At 49.0% G+C, this 12,500-nt stretch overlaps 44 non-coding genes across 44 annotated transcripts in view; all 44 read left to right on the forward strand.

Moving 5' to 3' along the window:
* The first annotated feature begins 77 nt into the window (after window positions 1-77).
* On the forward strand, window positions 78-149 carry trnap-ugg (transfer RNA proline (anticodon UGG)). Its single transcript has one exon. It is a non-coding gene; the product is annotated as a tRNA-Pro (tRNA).
* Window positions 150-439: 290 nt separating this feature from the next.
* On the forward strand, window positions 440-511 carry trnap-agg (transfer RNA proline (anticodon AGG)). Its single transcript has one exon. It is a non-coding gene; the product is annotated as a tRNA-Pro (tRNA).
* Window positions 512-923: 412 nt separating this feature from the next.
* trnap-agg (transfer RNA proline (anticodon AGG)) lies at window positions 924-995 on the forward strand. The gene has a single exon. It is a non-coding gene; the product is annotated as a tRNA-Pro (tRNA).
* A 189-nt stretch (window positions 996-1,184) lies between these two features.
* Window positions 1,185-1,256, forward strand: trnap-ugg (transfer RNA proline (anticodon UGG)). Its single transcript has one exon. It is a non-coding gene; the product is annotated as a tRNA-Pro (tRNA).
* Window positions 1,257-1,429: 173 nt separating this feature from the next.
* Window positions 1,430-1,501, forward strand: trnap-ugg (transfer RNA proline (anticodon UGG)). The gene has a single exon. It is a non-coding gene; the product is annotated as a tRNA-Pro (tRNA).
* Window positions 1,502-1,791: 290 nt separating this feature from the next.
* On the forward strand, window positions 1,792-1,863 carry trnap-agg (transfer RNA proline (anticodon AGG)). Its single transcript has one exon. It is a non-coding gene; the product is annotated as a tRNA-Pro (tRNA).
* Window positions 1,864-2,275: 412 nt separating this feature from the next.
* On the forward strand, window positions 2,276-2,347 carry trnap-agg (transfer RNA proline (anticodon AGG)). Its single transcript has one exon. It is a non-coding gene; the product is annotated as a tRNA-Pro (tRNA).
* A 189-nt stretch (window positions 2,348-2,536) lies between these two features.
* trnap-ugg (transfer RNA proline (anticodon UGG)) lies at window positions 2,537-2,608 on the forward strand. Its single transcript has one exon. It is a non-coding gene; the product is annotated as a tRNA-Pro (tRNA).
* A 173-nt stretch (window positions 2,609-2,781) lies between these two features.
* On the forward strand, window positions 2,782-2,853 carry trnap-ugg (transfer RNA proline (anticodon UGG)). Its single transcript has one exon. It is a non-coding gene; the product is annotated as a tRNA-Pro (tRNA).
* A 288-nt stretch (window positions 2,854-3,141) lies between these two features.
* trnap-agg (transfer RNA proline (anticodon AGG)) lies at window positions 3,142-3,213 on the forward strand. Its single transcript has one exon. It is a non-coding gene; the product is annotated as a tRNA-Pro (tRNA).
* Window positions 3,214-3,383: 170 nt separating this feature from the next.
* trnap-agg (transfer RNA proline (anticodon AGG)) lies at window positions 3,384-3,455 on the forward strand. Its single transcript has one exon. It is a non-coding gene; the product is annotated as a tRNA-Pro (tRNA).
* A 170-nt stretch (window positions 3,456-3,625) lies between these two features.
* Window positions 3,626-3,697, forward strand: trnap-agg (transfer RNA proline (anticodon AGG)). Its single transcript has one exon. It is a non-coding gene; the product is annotated as a tRNA-Pro (tRNA).
* A 189-nt stretch (window positions 3,698-3,886) lies between these two features.
* trnap-ugg (transfer RNA proline (anticodon UGG)) lies at window positions 3,887-3,958 on the forward strand. Its single transcript has one exon. It is a non-coding gene; the product is annotated as a tRNA-Pro (tRNA).
* Window positions 3,959-4,131: 173 nt separating this feature from the next.
* On the forward strand, window positions 4,132-4,203 carry trnap-ugg (transfer RNA proline (anticodon UGG)). Its single transcript has one exon. It is a non-coding gene; the product is annotated as a tRNA-Pro (tRNA).
* Window positions 4,204-4,491: 288 nt separating this feature from the next.
* On the forward strand, window positions 4,492-4,563 carry trnap-agg (transfer RNA proline (anticodon AGG)). The gene has a single exon. It is a non-coding gene; the product is annotated as a tRNA-Pro (tRNA).
* Window positions 4,564-4,733: 170 nt separating this feature from the next.
* Window positions 4,734-4,805, forward strand: trnap-agg (transfer RNA proline (anticodon AGG)). Its single transcript has one exon. It is a non-coding gene; the product is annotated as a tRNA-Pro (tRNA).
* A 170-nt stretch (window positions 4,806-4,975) lies between these two features.
* trnap-agg (transfer RNA proline (anticodon AGG)) lies at window positions 4,976-5,047 on the forward strand. The gene has a single exon. It is a non-coding gene; the product is annotated as a tRNA-Pro (tRNA).
* A 189-nt stretch (window positions 5,048-5,236) lies between these two features.
* On the forward strand, window positions 5,237-5,308 carry trnap-cgg (transfer RNA proline (anticodon CGG)). Its single transcript has one exon. It is a non-coding gene; the product is annotated as a tRNA-Pro (tRNA).
* Window positions 5,309-5,481: 173 nt separating this feature from the next.
* On the forward strand, window positions 5,482-5,553 carry trnap-ugg (transfer RNA proline (anticodon UGG)). The gene has a single exon. It is a non-coding gene; the product is annotated as a tRNA-Pro (tRNA).
* Window positions 5,554-5,844: 291 nt separating this feature from the next.
* trnap-agg (transfer RNA proline (anticodon AGG)) lies at window positions 5,845-5,916 on the forward strand. The gene has a single exon. It is a non-coding gene; the product is annotated as a tRNA-Pro (tRNA).
* A 170-nt stretch (window positions 5,917-6,086) lies between these two features.
* trnap-cgg (transfer RNA proline (anticodon CGG)) lies at window positions 6,087-6,158 on the forward strand. Its single transcript has one exon. It is a non-coding gene; the product is annotated as a tRNA-Pro (tRNA).
* Window positions 6,159-6,347: 189 nt separating this feature from the next.
* On the forward strand, window positions 6,348-6,419 carry trnap-cgg (transfer RNA proline (anticodon CGG)). The gene has a single exon. It is a non-coding gene; the product is annotated as a tRNA-Pro (tRNA).
* A 173-nt stretch (window positions 6,420-6,592) lies between these two features.
* On the forward strand, window positions 6,593-6,664 carry trnap-ugg (transfer RNA proline (anticodon UGG)). The gene has a single exon. It is a non-coding gene; the product is annotated as a tRNA-Pro (tRNA).
* Window positions 6,665-6,955: 291 nt separating this feature from the next.
* Window positions 6,956-7,027, forward strand: trnap-agg (transfer RNA proline (anticodon AGG)). Its single transcript has one exon. It is a non-coding gene; the product is annotated as a tRNA-Pro (tRNA).
* A 170-nt stretch (window positions 7,028-7,197) lies between these two features.
* Window positions 7,198-7,269, forward strand: trnap-cgg (transfer RNA proline (anticodon CGG)). Its single transcript has one exon. It is a non-coding gene; the product is annotated as a tRNA-Pro (tRNA).
* A 189-nt stretch (window positions 7,270-7,458) lies between these two features.
* trnap-cgg (transfer RNA proline (anticodon CGG)) lies at window positions 7,459-7,530 on the forward strand. The gene has a single exon. It is a non-coding gene; the product is annotated as a tRNA-Pro (tRNA).
* Window positions 7,531-7,703: 173 nt separating this feature from the next.
* trnap-ugg (transfer RNA proline (anticodon UGG)) lies at window positions 7,704-7,775 on the forward strand. The gene has a single exon. It is a non-coding gene; the product is annotated as a tRNA-Pro (tRNA).
* A 291-nt stretch (window positions 7,776-8,066) lies between these two features.
* On the forward strand, window positions 8,067-8,138 carry trnap-agg (transfer RNA proline (anticodon AGG)). Its single transcript has one exon. It is a non-coding gene; the product is annotated as a tRNA-Pro (tRNA).
* Window positions 8,139-8,308: 170 nt separating this feature from the next.
* trnap-cgg (transfer RNA proline (anticodon CGG)) lies at window positions 8,309-8,380 on the forward strand. The gene has a single exon. It is a non-coding gene; the product is annotated as a tRNA-Pro (tRNA).
* Window positions 8,381-8,569: 189 nt separating this feature from the next.
* On the forward strand, window positions 8,570-8,641 carry trnap-cgg (transfer RNA proline (anticodon CGG)). Its single transcript has one exon. It is a non-coding gene; the product is annotated as a tRNA-Pro (tRNA).
* Window positions 8,642-8,814: 173 nt separating this feature from the next.
* On the forward strand, window positions 8,815-8,886 carry trnap-ugg (transfer RNA proline (anticodon UGG)). Its single transcript has one exon. It is a non-coding gene; the product is annotated as a tRNA-Pro (tRNA).
* A 291-nt stretch (window positions 8,887-9,177) lies between these two features.
* On the forward strand, window positions 9,178-9,249 carry trnap-agg (transfer RNA proline (anticodon AGG)). Its single transcript has one exon. It is a non-coding gene; the product is annotated as a tRNA-Pro (tRNA).
* Window positions 9,250-9,419: 170 nt separating this feature from the next.
* Window positions 9,420-9,491, forward strand: trnap-cgg (transfer RNA proline (anticodon CGG)). The gene has a single exon. It is a non-coding gene; the product is annotated as a tRNA-Pro (tRNA).
* A 189-nt stretch (window positions 9,492-9,680) lies between these two features.
* Window positions 9,681-9,752, forward strand: trnap-cgg (transfer RNA proline (anticodon CGG)). The gene has a single exon. It is a non-coding gene; the product is annotated as a tRNA-Pro (tRNA).
* A 173-nt stretch (window positions 9,753-9,925) lies between these two features.
* trnap-ugg (transfer RNA proline (anticodon UGG)) lies at window positions 9,926-9,997 on the forward strand. Its single transcript has one exon. It is a non-coding gene; the product is annotated as a tRNA-Pro (tRNA).
* A 291-nt stretch (window positions 9,998-10,288) lies between these two features.
* Window positions 10,289-10,360, forward strand: trnap-agg (transfer RNA proline (anticodon AGG)). The gene has a single exon. It is a non-coding gene; the product is annotated as a tRNA-Pro (tRNA).
* A 170-nt stretch (window positions 10,361-10,530) lies between these two features.
* Window positions 10,531-10,602, forward strand: trnap-cgg (transfer RNA proline (anticodon CGG)). Its single transcript has one exon. It is a non-coding gene; the product is annotated as a tRNA-Pro (tRNA).
* Window positions 10,603-10,775: 173 nt separating this feature from the next.
* trnap-ugg (transfer RNA proline (anticodon UGG)) lies at window positions 10,776-10,847 on the forward strand. The gene has a single exon. It is a non-coding gene; the product is annotated as a tRNA-Pro (tRNA).
* A 291-nt stretch (window positions 10,848-11,138) lies between these two features.
* Window positions 11,139-11,210, forward strand: trnap-agg (transfer RNA proline (anticodon AGG)). The gene has a single exon. It is a non-coding gene; the product is annotated as a tRNA-Pro (tRNA).
* Window positions 11,211-11,380: 170 nt separating this feature from the next.
* On the forward strand, window positions 11,381-11,452 carry trnap-agg (transfer RNA proline (anticodon AGG)). Its single transcript has one exon. It is a non-coding gene; the product is annotated as a tRNA-Pro (tRNA).
* A 189-nt stretch (window positions 11,453-11,641) lies between these two features.
* On the forward strand, window positions 11,642-11,713 carry trnap-cgg (transfer RNA proline (anticodon CGG)). The gene has a single exon. It is a non-coding gene; the product is annotated as a tRNA-Pro (tRNA).
* Window positions 11,714-11,886: 173 nt separating this feature from the next.
* trnap-ugg (transfer RNA proline (anticodon UGG)) lies at window positions 11,887-11,958 on the forward strand. The gene has a single exon. It is a non-coding gene; the product is annotated as a tRNA-Pro (tRNA).
* A 290-nt stretch (window positions 11,959-12,248) lies between these two features.
* Window positions 12,249-12,320, forward strand: trnap-agg (transfer RNA proline (anticodon AGG)). Its single transcript has one exon. It is a non-coding gene; the product is annotated as a tRNA-Pro (tRNA).
* A 170-nt stretch (window positions 12,321-12,490) lies between these two features.
* Window positions 12,491-12,500, forward strand: part of trnap-agg (transfer RNA proline (anticodon AGG)) — a 72-nt gene continuing 62 nt past the window's right edge. Inside the window, exon 1 of the tRNA in view lies at window positions 12,491-12,500. This exon is cut by the window's right edge and continues 62 nt beyond it. This is a non-coding gene — a tRNA (tRNA-Pro).

The following is a 12,500-nucleotide window of genomic DNA, read 5'->3' on the forward strand; positions in this document are numbered from 1 at the left end:
CAATTTTGAACCAGATTTTTTACTTGCTCAGGCCTGCAAGGGGTCCCGACCAAATAAGACCCAGGAGAGCACTCAGCGGCTCGTTGGTCTAGGGGTATGATTCTCGCTTTGGGTGCGAGAGGTCCCGGGTTCAAATCCCGGGCGAGCCCTTTTGTGCTTCCTCACCAATTCTTTGTCGGCCTCACTGTCTAACGCCTTTGTGCTGTGGAGATTTAGCCTCAGTTGGATGTTTATTTTTTCCCCCGTAGCCATCACATTGGGGCTTGTTGTTCTAGGGGAATGATTATCGCTTTGGGTGCGAGAGGTCCCGGGTTCAAATCCAGGACGAGCCCGCAGGCGTTATAGGTGCATTTCATTGAAATGTGTTAATTTTCAACTCTCGTCAGTGATCTAGAAAATTATGTTGTTGTTTTTTTCAACTAAATTCATAGCCAGTCAAGGCTCGTTGGTCTAGGGGTATGATTCTCGCTTAGGGTGCGAGAGGTCCCAGGTTCAAATCCCGGACGAGCCCTTCCCCACCGAAATATTTGTCATTATCATGTGCTTGTGTCAGCACTGTCTCACCTTTGCTGTACAGCATATAGCCGGCAGCTTTTCTGCAACTAAACACCACCACACCTCCCTTTCCTTTCAGATAAATATTGCTGCACAGAAGGCTCGACATAAGCTTTTGAGCAGCGTGGCTCGTTGGTCTAGGGGTATGATTCTCGCTTAGTGTGCGAGAGGTCCCGGTTTCAAATCCCGGAAGAGCCCTTTCCCACGCATCTTTCTGTCAGTATCATGTGTTTGTGTCAGCACTGTCTCTCCTTTGCTGTACAGCATGTAGCCGGCAGCTTTTCTGCAACTCAACACCACCCGACCTGCCTTTCCTTTCAGCTAAATATTGCTGCACAAAACGCTCGACAAAAGCATTTGTGCAGCGTGGCTCGTTGGTCTAGGGGTATGATTCTCGCTTAGGGTGCGAGAGGTCCCGGGTTCAAATCCCGGACGACCCCTCTGTTCTGTGAAACTCTGCAACTTTTGCTGCTAGCTGCCACCGGTGAACTGCTGCAGTTTGTTACCCAGGACTTACTTTAGGAAATGTTGATGCGCAGTGGAACCAAGCTGAAATATTGGTCTTCCCTGCAGACCACTCTAAATATTTGTGTGAAGAAAGGCACCGAATAAAAGGTACCCTTGGCCTTGGCTCGTTGGTCTAGGGGTATGATTCTCGCTTTGGGTGCGAGAGGTCCCGGGTTCAACTCCCGGACGAGCCCTTCTTTCCGAAAGAAACGCCAGACTTCACTGCAAGAATCGACGCTAACAAAACAAACACAGACGAAACTCTTTTGTTAGCATTGAAGGAAAAGAGCCAATTTTGAACCAGATTTTTTACTTGCTCAGGCCTGCAAGGGGTCCTGACCAAATAAGACCCAGGAGAGCACTCAGCGGCTCGTTGGTCTAGGGGTATGATTCTCGCTTTGGGTGCGAGAGGTCCCGGGTTCAAATCCCGGACGAGCCCTTTTGTGCTTCCTCACCAATTCTTTGTCGGCCTCACTGTCTAACGCCTTTGTGCTGTGGAGATTTAGCCTCAGTTGGATGTTTTTATTTTCCCCCGTAGCCATCACATTGGGGCTTGTTGTTCTAGGGGAATGATTATCGCTTTGGGTGCGAGAGGTCCCGGGTTCAAATCCAGGACGAACCCGCAGGCGTTATAGGTGCATTTCATTGAAATGTGTTAATTTTCAACTCTCGTCAGTGATCTAGAAAATTATGTTGTTGTTTTTTTCAACTAAATTCATAGCCAGGCAAGGCTCGTTGGTCTAGGGGTATGATTCTCGCTTAGGGTGCGAGAGGTCCCAGGTTCAAATCCCGGACGAGCCCTTCCCCACCGAAATATTTGTCATTATCATGTGCTTGTGTCAGCACTGTCTCACCTTTGCTGTACAGCATATAGCCGGCAGCTTTTCTGCAACTAAACACCACCACACCTCCCTTTCCTTTCAGATAAATATTGCTGCACAGAAGGCTCGACATAAGCTTTTGAGCAGCGTGGCTCGTTGGTCTAGGGGTATGATTCTCGCTTAGTGTGCGAGAGGTCCCGGTTTCAAATCCCGGAAGAGCCCTTTCCCACGCATCTTTCTGTCAGTATCATGTGTTTGTGTCAGCACTGTCTCTCCTTTGCTGTACAGCATGTAGCCGGCAGCTTTTCTGCAACTCAACACCACCCGACCTGCCTTTCCTTTCAGCTAAATATTGCTGCACAAAACGCTCGACAAAAGTGTTTGTGCAGCGTGGCTCGTTGGTCTAGGGGTATGATTCTCGCTTAGGGTGCGAGAGGTCCCGGGTTCAAATCCCGGACGAGCCCTCTGTTCTGTGAAACTCTGCAACTTTTGCTGCTAGCTGCCACCGGTGAACTGCTGCAGTTTGTTACCCAGGACTTACTTTAGGAAATGTTGATGCGCAGTGGAACCAAGCTGAAATATTGGTCTTCCCTGCAGACCACTCTAAATATTTGTGTGAAGAAAGGCACCGAATAAAAGGTACCCTTGGCCTTGGCTCGTTGGTCTAGGGGTATGATTCTCGCTTTGGGTGCGAGAGGTCCCGGGTTCAACTCCCGGACGAGCCCTTCTTTCCGAAAGAAACGCCAGACTTCACTGCAAGAATCGACGCTAACGAAACAAACAAACACGAAACTCTTTTGTTAGCATTGAAGGAAAAGAGCCAATTTTGAAAAAGATTTTTTACTTGCTCAGGCCTGCAAGGGGTCCTGACCAAATAAGACCCAGGAGAGCACTCAGCGGCTCGTTGGTCTAGGGGTATGATTCTCGCTTTGGGTGCGAGAGGTCCCGGGTTCAAATCCCGGACGAGCCCTTTTGTGCTTCCTCACCAATTCTTTGTCGGCCTCACTGTCTAACGCCTTTGTGCTGTGGAGATTTAGCCTCAGTTGGATGTTTATTTTTTCCCGTAGCCATCACATTGGGGCTTGTTGTTCTAGGGGAATGATTATCGCTTTGGGTGCGAGAGGTCCCGGGTTCAAATCCAGGACGAGCCCGCAGGCGTTATAGGTGCATTTCATTGAAATGTGTTAATTTTCAACTCTCGTCAGTGATCTAGAAAATTATGTTGTTGTTTTTTTCAACTAAATTCATAGCCAGTCAAGGCTCGTTGGTCTAGGGGTATGATTCTCGCTTAGGGTGCGAGAGGTCCCGGGTTCAAATCCCGGACGAGCCCTTCCCCACCGAAATATTTGTCATTATCATGTGCTTGTGTCAGCACTGTCTCACCTTTGCTGTACAGCATATAGCCGCCAGCTTTTCTGCAACTAAACACCACCACACCTCCCTTTCCTTTCAGATAAATATTGCTGCACAGAAGGCTCGACATAAGCTTTTGAGCAGCGTGGCTCGTTGGTCTAGGGGTATGATTCTCGCTTAGGGTGCGAGAGGTCCCGGGTTCAAATCCCGGAAGAGCCCTTTCCCACGCATCTTTCTGTCAGTATCATGTGTTTGTGTCAGCACTGTCTCTCCTTTGCTGTACAGCATGTAGCCGGCAGCTTTTCTGCAACTCAACACCACCCGACCTGCCTTACCTTTCAGCTAAATATTGCTGCACAAAACGCTCGAAAAAAGCGTTTGTGCAGCGTGGCTCGTTGGTCTAGGGGTATGATTCTCGCTTAGGGTGCGAGAGGTCCCGGGTTCAAATCCCGGACGAGCCCTCTGTTCTGTGAAACTCTGCAACTTTTGCTGCTAGCTGCCACCGGTGAACTGCTGCAGTTTGTTACCCAGGACTTACTTTAGGAAATGTTGATGCGCAGTGGAACCAAGCTGAAATATTGGTCTTCCCTGCAGACCACTCTAAATATTTGTGTGAAGAAAGGCACCGAATAAAAGGTACCCTTGGCCTTGGCTCGTTGGTCTAGGGGTATGATTCTCGCTTTGGGTGCGAGAGGTCCCCGGTTCAACTCCCGGACGAGCCCTTCTTTCCGAAAGAAACGCCAGACTTCACTGCAAGAATCGACGCTAACGAAACAAACAAACACGAAACTCTTTTGTTAGCATTGAAGGAAAAGAGCCAATTTTGAAAAAGATTTTTTACTTGCTCAGGCCTGCAAGGGGTCCTGACCAAATAAGACCCAGGAGAGCACTCAGCGGCTCGTTGGTCTAGGGGTATGATTCTCGCTTTGGGTGCGAGAGGTCCCGGGTTCAAATCCCGGACGAGCCCTTTTGTGCTTCCTCACCAATTCTTTGTCGGCCTCACTGTCTAACGCCTTTGTGCTGTGGAGATTTAGCCTCAGTTGGATGTTTATTTTTTCCCGTAGCCATCACATTGGGGCTTGTTGTTCTAGGGGAATGATTATCGCTTTGGGTGCGAGAGGTCCCGGGTTCAAATCCAGGACGAGCCCGCAGGCGTTATAGGTGCATTTCATTGAAATGTGTTAATTTTCAACTCTCGTCAGTGATCTAGAAAATTATGTTGTTGTTTTTTTCAACTAAATTCATAGCCAGTCAAGGCTCGTTGGTCTAGGGGTATGATTCTCGCTTAGGGTGCGAGAGGTCCCGGGTTCAAATCCCGGACGAGCCCTTCCCCACCGAAATATTTGTCATTATCATGTGCTTGTGTCAGCACTGTCTCACCTTTGCTGTACAGCATATAGCCGCCAGCTTTTCTGCAACTAAACACCACCACACCTCCCTTTCCTTTCAGATAAATATTGCTGCACAGAAGGCTCGACATAAGCTTTTGAGCAGCGTGGCTCGTTGGTCTAGGGGTATGATTCTCGCTTAGGGTGCGAGAGGTCCCGGGTTCAAATCCCGGAAGAGCCCTTTCCCACGCATCTTTCTGTCAGTATCATGTGTTTGTGTCAGCACTGTCTCTCCTTTGCTGTACAGCATGTAGCCGGCAGCTTTTCTGCAACTCAACACCACCCGACCTGCCTTACCTTTCAGCTAAATATTGCTGCACAAAACGCTCGAAAAAAGCGTTTGTGCAGCGTGGCTCGTTGGTCTAGGGGTATGATTCTCGCTTAGGGTGCGAGAGGTCCCGGGTTCAAATCCCGGACGAGCCCTCTGTTCTGTGAAACTCTGCAACTTTTGCTGCTAGCTGCCACCGGTGAACTGCTGCAGTTTGTTACCCAGGACTTACTTTAGGAAATGTTGATGCGCAGTGGAACCAAGCTGAAATATTGGTCTTCCCTGCAGACCACTCTAAATATTTGTGTGAAGAAAGGCACCGAATAAAACGTACCCTTGGCCCAGGCTCGTTGGTCTAGGGGTATGATTCTCGCTTCGGGTGCGAGAGGTCCCGGATTCAACTCCCGGACGAGCCCTTCTTTCCGAAAGAAACGCCAGACTTCACTGCAAGAATCGACGCTAACGAAACAAACAAAGACGAAACTCTTTTGTTAGCATTGAAGGAAAAGAGCCAATTTTGAAAAAGATTTTTTACTTGCTCAGGCCTGCAAGGGGTCCTGACCAAATAAGACCCAGGAGAGCACTCAGCGGCTCGTTTGTCTAGGGGTATGATTCTCGCTTTGGGTGCGAGAGGTCCCGGGTTCAAATCCCGGACGAGCCCTTTTTGTGCTTCCTCACCAATTCTTTGTCGGCCTCACTGTCTAACGCCTTTGTGCTGTGGAGATTTAGCCTCAGTTGGATGTTTATTTTTTCCCCCGCAGCCATCACATTGGGGCTTGTTGTTCTAGGGGAATGATTATAGCTTTGGGTGCGAGAGGTCCCGGGTTCAAATCCAGGACGAGCCCGCAGGCGTTATAGGTGCATTTCATTGAAATGTGTTAATTTTCAACTCTCGTCAGTGATCTAGAAAATTATGTTGTTGTTTTTTTCAACTAAATTCATAGCCAGTCAAGGCTCGTTGGTCTAGGGGTATGATTCTCGCTTAGGGTGCGAGAGGTCCCGGGTTCAAATCCCGGAAGAGCCCTTTCCCACGCAACTTTCTGTCAGTATCATGTGTTTGTGTCAGCACTGTCTCTCCTTTGCTGTTCAGCATTTAGCCGACAGCTTTTCTGCAACTCAACACCACCCGACCTGCCTTTCCTTTCAGCTAAATATTGCTGCACAAAACGCTCGACAAAAGCGTTTGTGCAGCGTGGCTCGTTGGTCTAGGGGTATGATTCTCGCTTCGGGTGCGAGAGGTCCCGGGTTCAACTCCCGGACGAGCCCTCTGTTCTGTGAAACTCTGCAACTTTTGCTGCTAGCTGCCACCGGTGAACTGCTGCAGTTTGTTACCCAGGACTTACTTTAGGAAATGTTGATGCGCAGTGGAACCAAGCTGAAATATTGGTCTTCCCTGCAGACCACTCTAAATATTTGTGTGAAGAAAGGCACCGAATAAAAGGTACCCTTGGCCCAGGCTCGTTGGTCTAGGGGTATGATTCTCGCTTCGGGTGCGAGAGGTCCCGGGTTCAACTCCCGGACGAGCCCTTCTTTCCGAAAGAAACGCCAGACTTCACTGCAAGAATCGACGCTAACGAAACAAACAAAGACGAAACTCTTTTGTTAGCATTGAAGGAAAAGAGCCAATTTTGAACCAGATTTTTTACTTGCTCAGGCCTGCAAGGGGTCCTGACCAAATAAGACCCAGGAGAGCACTCAGCGGCTCGTTTGTCTAGGGGTATGATTCTCGCTTTGGGTGCGAGAGGTCCCGGGTTCAAATCACGGACGAGCCCTTTTTGTGCTTCCTCACCAATTCTTTGTCGGCCTCACTGTCTAACGCCTTTGTGCTGTGGAGATTTAGCCTCAGTTGGATGTTTATTTTTTCCCCCGCAGCCATCACATTGGGGCTTGTTGTTCTAGGGGAATGATTATCGCTTTGGGTGCGAGAGGTCCCGGGTTCAAATCCAGGACGAGCCCGCAGGCGTTATAGGTGCATTTCATTGAAATGTGTTAATTTTCAACTCTCGTCAGTGATCTAGAAAATTATGTTGTTGTTTTTTTCAACTAAATTCATAGCCAGTCAAGGCTCGTTGGTCTAGGGGTATGATTCTCGCTTAGGGTGCGAGAGGTCCCGGGTTCAAATCCCGGAAGAGCCCTTTCCCACGCAACTTTCTGTCAGTATCATGTGTTTGTGTCAGCACTGTCTCTCCTTTGCTGTTCAGCATTTAGCCGACAGCTTTTCTGCAACTCAACACCACCCGACCTGCCTTTCCTTTCAGCTAAATATTGCTGCACAAAACGCTCGACAAAAGCGTTTGTGCAGCGTGGCTCGTTGGTCTAGGGGTATGATTCTCGCTTCGGGTGCGAGAGGTCCCGGGTTCAACTCCCGGACGAGCCCTCTGTTCTGTGAAACTCTGCAACTTTTGCTGCTAGCTGCCACCGGTGAACTGCTGCAGTTTGTTACCCAGGACTTACTTTAGGAAATGTTGATGCGCAGTGGAACCAAGCTGAAATATTGGTCTTCCCTGCAGACCACTCTAAATATTTGTGTGAAGAAAGGCACCGAATAAAAGGTACCCTTGGCCCAGGCTCGTTGGTCTAGGGGTATGATTCTCGCTTCGGGTGCGAGAGGTCCCGGGTTCAACTCCCGGACGAGCCCTTCTTTCCGAAAGAAACGCCAGACTTCACTGCAAGAATCGACGCTAACGAAACAAACAAAGACGAAACTCTTTTGTTAGCATTGAAGGAAAAGAGCCAATTTTGAAAAAGATTTTTTACTTGCTCAGGCCTGCAAGGGGTCCTGACCAAATAAGACCCAGGAGAGCACTCAGCGGCTCGTTTGTCTAGGGGTATGATTCTCGCTTTGGGTGCGAGAGGTCCCGGGTTCAAATCCCGGACGAGCCCTTTTTGTGCTTCCTCACCAATTCTTTGTCGGCCTCACTGTCTAACGCCTTTGTGCTGTGGAGATTTTGCCTCAGTTGGATGTTTATTTTTTCCCCCGCAGCCATCACATTGGGGCTTGTTGTTCTAGGGGAATGATTATAGCTTTGGGTGCGAGAGGTCCCGGGTTCAAATCCAGGACGAGCCCGCAGGCGTTATAGGTGCATTTCATTGAAATGTGTTAATTTTCAACTCTCGTCAGTGATCTAGAAAATTATGTTGTTGTTTTTTTCAACTAAATTCATAGCCAGTCAAGGCTCGTTGGTCTAGGGGTATGATTCTCGCTTAGGGTGCGAGAGGTCCCGGGTTCAAATCCCGGAAGAGCCCTTTCCCACGCAACTTTCTGTCAGTATCATGTGTTTGTGTCAGCACTGTCTCTCCTTTGCTGTTCAGCATTTAGCCGACAGCTTTTCTGCAACTCAACACCACCCGACCTGCCTTTCCTTTCAGCTAAATATTGCTGCACAAAACGCTCGACAAAAGCGTTTGTGCAGCGTGGCTCGTTGGTCTAGGGGTATGATTCTCGCTTCGGGTGCGAGAGGTCCCGGGTTCAACTCCCGGACGAGCCCTCTGTTCTGTGAAACTCTGCAACTTTTGCTGCTAGCTGCCACCGGTGAACTGCTGCAGTTTGTTACCCAGGACTTACTTTAGGAAATGTTGATGCGCAGTGGAACCAAGCTGAAATATTGGTCTTCCCTGCAGACCACTCTAAATATTTGTGTGAAGAAAGGCACCGAATAAAAGGTACCCTTGGCCCAGGCTCGTTGGTCTAGGGGTATGATTCTCGCTTCGGGTGCGAGAGGTCCCGGGTTCAACTCCCGGACGAGCCCTTCTTTCCGAAAGAAACGCCAGACTTCACTGCAAGAATCGACGCTAACGAAACAAACAAAGACGAAACTCTTTTGTTAGCATTGAAGGAAAAGAGCCAATTTTGAACCAGATTTTTTACTTGCTCAGGCCTGCAAGGGGTCCTGACCAAATAAGACCCAGGAGAGCACTCAGCGGCTCGTTTGTCTAGGGGTATGATTCTCGCTTTGGGTGCGAGAGGTCCCGGGTTCAAATCACGGACGAGCCCTTTTTGTGCTTCCTCACCAATTCTTTGTCGGCCTCACTGTCTAACGCCTTTGTGCTGTGGAGATTTAGCCTCAGTTGGATGTTTATTTTTTCCCCCGCAGCCATCACATTGGGGCTTGTTGTTCTAGGGGAATGATTATCGCTTTGGGTGCGAGAGGTCCCGGGTTCAAATCCACGACGAGCCCGCAGGCGTTATAGGTGCATTTCATTGAAATGTGTTAATTTTCAACTCTCGTCAGTGATCTAGAAAATTATGTTGTTGTTTTTTTCAACTAAATTCATAGCCAGTCAAGGCTCGTTGGTCTAGGGGTATGATTCTCGCTTAGGGTGCGAGAGGTCCCGGGTTCAAATCCCGGAAGAGCCCTTTCCCACGCAACTTTCTGTCAGTATCATGTGTTTGTGTCAGCACTGTCTCTCCTTTGCTGTTCAGCATTTAGCCGACAGCTTTTCTGCAACTCAACACCACCCGACCTGCCTTTCCTTTCAGCTAAATATTGCTGCACAAAACGCTCGACAAAAGCGTTTGTGCAGCGTGGCTCGTTGGTCTAGGGGTATGATTCTCGCTTCGGGTGCGAGAGGTCCCGGGTTCAACTCCCGGACGAGCCCTCTGTTCTGTGAAACTCTGCAACTTTTGCTGCTAGCTGCCACCGGTGAACTGCTGCAGTTTGTTACCCAGGACTTACTTTAGGAAATGTTGATGCGCAGTGGAACCAAGCTGAAATATTGGTCTTCCCTGCAGACCACTCTAAATATTTGTGTGAAGAAAGGCACCGAATAAAAGGTACCCTTGGCCCAGGCTCGTTGGTCTAGGGGTATGATTCTCGCTTCGGGTGCGAGAGGTCCCGGGTTCAACTCCCGGACGAGCCCTTCTTTCCGAAAGAAACGCCAGACTTCACTGCAAGAATCGACGCTAACGAAACAAACAAAGACGAAACTCTTTTGTTAGCATTGAAGGAAAAGAGCCAATTTTGAACCAGATTTTTTACTTGCTCAGGCCTGCAAGGGGTCCTGACCAAATAAGACCCAGGAGAGCACTCAGCGGCTCGTTTGTCTAGGGGTATGATTCTCGCTTTGGGTGCGAGAGGTCCCGGGTTCAAATCACGGACGAGCCCTTTTTGTGCTTCCTCACCAATTCTTTGTCGGCCTCACTGTCTAACGCCTTTGTGCTGTGGAGATTTAGCCTCAGTTGGATGTTTATTTTTTCCCCCGCAGCCATCACATTGGGGCTTGTTGTTCTAGGGGAATGATTATCGCTTTGGGTGCGAGAGGTCCCGGGTTCAAATCCAGGACGAGCCCGCAGGCGTTATAGGTGCATTTCATTGAAATGTGTTAATTTTCAACTCTCGTCAGTGATCTAGAAAATTATGTTGTTGTTTTTTTCAACTAAATTCATAGCCAGTCAAGGCTCGTTGGTCTAGGGGTATGATTCTCGCTTAGGGTGCGAGAGGTCCCGGGTTCAAATCCCGGAAGAGCCCTTTCCCACGCAACTTTCTGTCAGTATCATGTGTTTGTGTCAGCACTGTCTCTCCTTTGCTGTTCAGCATTTAGCCGACAGCTTTTCTGCAACTCAACACCACCCGACCTGCCTTTCCTTTCAGCTAAATATTGCTGCACAAAACGCTCGACAAAAGCGTTTGTGCAGCGTGGCTCGTTGGTCTAGGGGTATGATTCTCGCTTCGGGTGCGAGAGGTCCCGGGTTCAACTCCCGGACGAGCCCTTCTTTCCGAAAGAAACGCCAGACTTCACTGCAAGAATCGACGCTAACGAAACAAACAAAGACGAAACTCTTTTGTTAGCATTGAAGGAAAAGAGCCAATTTTGAACCAGATTTTTTACTTGCTCAGGCCTGCAAGGGGTCCTGACCAAATAAGACCCAGGAGAGCACTCAGCGGCTCGTTTGTCTAGGGGTATGATTCTCGCTTTGGGTGCGAGAGGTCCCGGGTTCAAATCCCGGACGAGTCCTTTTTGTGCTTCCTCACCAATTCTTTGTCGGCCTCACTGTCTAACGCCTTTGTGCTGTGGAGATTTAGCCTCAGTTGGATGTTTATTTTTTCCCCCGCAGCCATCACATTGGGGCTTGTTGTTCTAGGGGAATGATTATCGCTTTGGGTGCGAGAGGTCCCGGGTTCAAATCCAGGACGAGCCCGCAGGCGTTATAGGTGCATTTCATTGAAATGTGTTAATTTTCAACTCTCGTCAGTGATCTAGAAAATTATGTTGTTGTTTTTTTCAACTAAATTCAAAGCCAGTCAAGGCTCGTTGGTCTAGGGGTATGATTCTCGCTTAGGGTGCGAGAGGTCCCGGGTTCAAATCCCGGAAGAGCCCTTTCCCACGCAACTTTCTGTCAGTATCATGTGTTTGTGTCAGCACTGTCTCTCCTTTGCTGTTCAGCATTTAGCCGACAGGTTTTCTGCAACTCAACACCACCCGACCTGCCTTTCCTTTCAGCTAAATATTGCTGCACAAAACGCTCGACAAAAGCGTTTGTGCAGCGTGGCTCGTTGGTCTAGGGGTATGATTCTCGCTTAGGGTGCGAGAGGTCCCGGGTTCAAATCCCGGACGAGCCCTCTGTTCTGTGAAACTCTGCAACTTTTGCTGCTAGCTGCCACCGGTGAACTGCTGCAGTTTGTTACCCAGGACTTACTTTAGGAAATGTTGATGCGCAGTGGAACCAAGCTGAAATATTGGTCTTCCCTGCAGACCACTCTGAATATTTGTGTGAAGAAAGGCACCGAATAAAAGGTACCCTTGGCCCAGGCTCGTTGGTCTAGGGGTATGATTCTCGCTTCGGGTGCGAGAGGTCCCGGGTTCAACTCCCGGACGAGCCCTTCTTTCCGAAAGAAACGCCAGACTTCACTGCAAGAATCGACGCTAACGAAACAAACAAAGACGAAACTTTTTTGTTAGCATTGAAGGAAAAGAGCCAATTTTGAACCAGATTTTTTACTTGCTCAGGCCTGCAAGGGGTCCTGACCAAATAAGACCCAGGAGAGCACTCAGCGGCTCGTTGGTCTAGGGGTATGATTCTCGCTTTGGGTGCGAGAGGTCCCGGGTTCAAATCCCGGACGAGCCCTTTTGTGCTTCCTCACCAATTCTTTGTCGGCCTCACTGTCTAACGCCTTTGTGCTGTGGAGATTTAGCCTCAGTTGGATGTTTATTTTTTCCCCCGTAGCCATCACATTGGGGCTTGTTGTTCTAGGGGAATGATTATCGCTTTGGGTGCGAGAGGTCCCGGGTCAAAATCCAGGACGAGCCCGCAGGCGTTATAGGTGCATTTCATTGAAATGTGTTAATTTTCAACTCTCGTCAGTGATCTAGAAAATTATGTTGTTGTTTTTTTCAACTAAATTCATAGCCAGTCAAGGCTCGTTGGTCTAGGGGTATGATTCTCGCTTAGGGTGCGAGAGGTCCCGGGTTCAAATCCCGGACGAGCCCTTCCCCACCGAAATATTTGTCATTATCATGTGCTTGTGTCAGCACTGTCTCACCTTTGCTGTACAGCATATAGCCGGCAGCTTTTCTGCAACTAAACACCACCACACCTCCCTTTCCTTTCAGATAAATATTGCTGCACAGAAGGCTCGACATAAGCTTTTGAGCAGCGTGGCTCGTTGG

The sequence above is a fragment of the Alosa pseudoharengus genome, unplaced genomic scaffold (assembly GCF_046254945.1).
Source record: "Alosa pseudoharengus isolate Yale_2024_CS ecotype anadromous, Long Island Sound unplaced genomic scaffold, YU_APseudo_1.1 YU_APseudo_1.1_scf_6, whole genome shotgun sequence".
Lineage (NCBI taxonomy): Eukaryota > Metazoa > Chordata > Actinopteri > Clupeiformes > Clupeidae > Alosa > Alosa pseudoharengus.